Source organism: Artibeus jamaicensis, unplaced genomic scaffold, assembly GCF_021234435.1.
Source record: "Artibeus jamaicensis isolate MK-2021 breed Jamaican fruit bat unplaced genomic scaffold, CSHL_Jam_final contig_1526, whole genome shotgun sequence".
NCBI lineage: Eukaryota > Metazoa > Chordata > Mammalia > Chiroptera > Phyllostomidae > Artibeus > Artibeus jamaicensis.
The window spans coordinates 1,971,422-1,975,141 of NW_026521297.1; positions in this window are offsets into that span (position 1 = coordinate 1,971,422).

Here is a 3,720-nt window from a genome sequence, read left to right on the forward strand (position 1 = left end):
TTTCAAGGCCTAAAGCTATTTTATGTAATGTAATCACATGATTATGTCACATGGCGTTATTGGCGAGGGAATAGTAATGGCTAAAATTTGGGCTCTGGGTTCAAATCTCATTTCAGTATTTACTAGCTGTGCAGGCCTTGGGCGAGGAACTCAACCTCTCGGTTTTCCTAATCTATAAAGTGGAAATAGTCAAAGGCTATGAAGATCGAATGCGTTAATAAAAAGATAGGAAGCATTTAGCAAATATTAACTACCAATTGCATATTATTATTATTTTTGTTTTACATATATTTTAGTCCGGTTGTGTATTATATTATCGGTTCACCCCGTACTAGAATGCCAACTCCTGAGGGCAGGGCTCTGTGTGGTCGGTACTGTATCTTTAGCGCTAAAACAGAGCTGGCGCAAAGTAGGTGCTCACTAAATGTTTGTCTAGTGACTGGCTGACTGAATCAAGTCCTAGGAAAGTAAATGGGCCCAAACTGGGCTCACGGGTTCTCGCGTCAGAGAATTCGGTTCAACACGAGCTTTTCCGAAACCCTGAAGTACCCTGGTCTCTGCACTACAAAATACATCCGGCAGAGGGCGCTACTGTCCCGTGCTCCAGACCGCCAGAAGCTCCGCATCTGTTCTCCAAGCTCCAGTGCAAATGCTCCCTGCTCTGGGGCTCTGAGAAGCTTTCTCTGACACCCCACAGGCTGCAGGAGACGCTCCTTCGGGCTCCTGCCGCCTCCTGGACTCCCACACCCCAGCCCCGCCCACCGTGGGTCAGGGGCTCCCACACTGGACTCACTATTGTGTCTACAGTGCTGAACACAGAGAAGGAGGCCCTCGGGAGAGTGGGTGTTGATTGAATGATGGAAAATAAAACTCAAATTCACGCTCCAAATTCTCTCGATTATTTTGAGGGAACAGAAGAAAGGGGGGGAGCTGAGCCCTCCCCCCAACTCAGGACACTGGATGAGTTCTGCATCTGCCGCCCGCTTACTAGGAGGCGGCGCGGCGACTGCAGGCAGGCGGCCCAGGTGCACACCCCTGCTCCGTCATTTGCTGGCTGGGCGGCCCCGGAGCCAGGAACTAACCTCTCTGGGCCTCGGGCTCCTGGTGTGCGTGCAGCACGGGACTCACAAGGGCAACCGACTCTGGGAGACTGTGGTGGGGATCAATGGGTAATCTCCTAAAAGGTTCAGCGCACAGTCGCCCCGGAAGACACAATGTGTGGGAGGGAATGGGGCCAGGGAAGATGAGAGTTCAAATGCTTCTGTTGCCATGTCCTTTCCATGTAACCTGGGGTAAGGGGTGATTTTTCTTTTTCTTTTTTAAGATTTTATTTATTTTAGACAGAGGGGAAGGGTGGGAGAAAGAGAGGGAGAGAAACATCAGTGTGTGGTTGCCTCTCACACGCCCCACACTGGGGACCCAGCCTGCAACCCAGGCATGTGCCCTGATTGGGAATCGATTGTTTGGTTCGCAGGCCAGCGCTCAGTCCACTGAGCCACACCAGCCAGGGCAAGGGGTGATTTTCTGACACCTATTTCCTCATTTCTAAAACTGGGAGGCTCACAGTCATTATATTGCAGAGAATATTAAAGGACCCAGAGGCAGAAATAAAATGTTAATTAAGGGGACCAGTTCTTTAGATTGCCAAGCACTTTTGCACACCTACGAGGACTGGAGTGTCTTGAGTTCTTACACAGGATGGGCCCTATGCCGAGTCTCGTAACTCTTAATCCTCACATAAACGTGGAGGGTGCTATGATTATCCCCATTTCACAGGAGAAGATGAGGCACAGACAGGTCAAGGGAGTCGTCCGAGATCACACCACCAAGGTGTGGCGAAGCCCCTGAAGCCACACAGCTACCTCCCGAAGTGGGCATTATGACTGGCCCCATAGAGAGAGGGAGAGACTGAGGCTCAGAGGGGAGAAATCCCTCGCCCAAGACCACAGCCAAGAAGGCACTCAATAAAACCCTGTCCTGTCACTTCAGGCCTTAGTTTGCCAGGTCATAAAAATGGGTGGATGGGTTGTAAGCTTTTCTATTTTCACCTCTTGGCTACGATTTTTTAAAAGCCCCCCCCCCCCCGTTTTTGGAATCCTCACTAGAGGACATTTTTTTCATTGGTTTCAGAGAGAGAGAAAGGGAGCCCTGGCTGGTGTGGCTCAGTAGATTGAGTTCCGGCCTGTGAACCAAAAGGTCGCGGGTTCAATTCCCAGTCAGGGCACCTGCCTGGGTTGCGGGCCAGGTCCCCAGCAGGAGGCATGAGGGAGACAACCACACATTGCCGTTTCTCTCCCTCTCTTTCTCCATCCTTTCCCATCTCTCTAAAAATAAGTAAATGAAATCTTTAAAAAGAGAGAAGAAGGGGAAGAGAGAGAAGAGAGACATCGATTGGGGATTGAACGTGCAACTTGGGGATGTGCCCTGACCTGGAATCGAACCTGTGACCTTCTGGTATACAGGACCACGCTCCAAACGACTGAGCCATACCGGCCAGGGCTCCCCAGCCTTCTTTTAATTTACAAAGCAGTGCACCGTCAGAAACAGATGATCACAGGGAACGAACAAAAGACTGTAGAGTGAAAAGCCTTTGTAACCCTTGAGCCCCAGACGCCCCTCCCAGAAGCAAACGCCATTACCAGTCTCTGACGTTCTCCCAGAGACACTCCGTGGGTATGAATTGTGTGCGGATGTATGAGCGAGAGCGCCCCCTTAGGGAAGGCACAAATAAAAAACATCTCACCCATAGAGTAGACTGAGTGATAGCCTTGACTTTGGGTGTGTCGCATGCCTCTCTCTGGACAATGGCCTGTCACTGAGCGAGGCACAAGCCACAGGCCCGCTCCGAGCTTTGCACATTTCGAGTTCGTGCGTAGGCCTGAGAAAGGCTTCCTCGTGTGGCTGCGCTCACCTCAGCCCACACCCCACGTCGTCTGCATATTGTTAACAGACAAACAGGCACATTTTAAACCGTGTGAGTTTATGTGAGCAAACACACAGGTTTGAATCGGGCAGCGTCCAACCTCGCAGACAGGAGGCAGTTCTGAGGAGGCGGACAAAAGGATCGGCTTACAGGCGGAAGGCAGTGGGAACAAGCAACGTATTCTAGGTGGAAAGGCAGCTTAGTTATTGCAAAGTCACTTTGCTTTAAAAGAAAGATAGCAGGAGCCCCGGCCGGGTAGCTGAGTTGGCTGGAGCAGCACCCCAATTACACTGAGGTTGCAGGTGTGATTCCCAGCCAGGGCGCAGAGGAGAATCCATGAATGAGTGCACAGGTGGGTAGAACCACAAGTCGATGCGGCTCCCACTCTCCCTCTTCCCTTCTTTCTCAACTCAATAATTTTTTTAAAAAGATTTTATTTATTTACTTTTAGAGAGAGGGAGGGAGGAAGTGAGAGGGAGAGAAACATCAATATGTGGTTGCCTCTCGTGCGCCCCCTACTGGGGACCTGGCCCGCAGCCCAGGCATGTGCCCCACTGCAAATCGAGCTGGTGACTCTTTGGTTTGCAGGCCGGCCCTCAATCCACTGACTGAGCCACACCAGCCAGGGCTTAAATCAATAAGATTTTAAAAAGATGTTTATTTCTTTATTTTTAGAGAAGAAGGGAGAGAGAGGGACAAAGAGAGGGAGAAAAACATTAATTGGTTGCCTCTTGCATACCCGCAACCGCAATCCAGGCGTGTGCTCTGACCGGGAATTGAACTGGTGACCTTTCAGT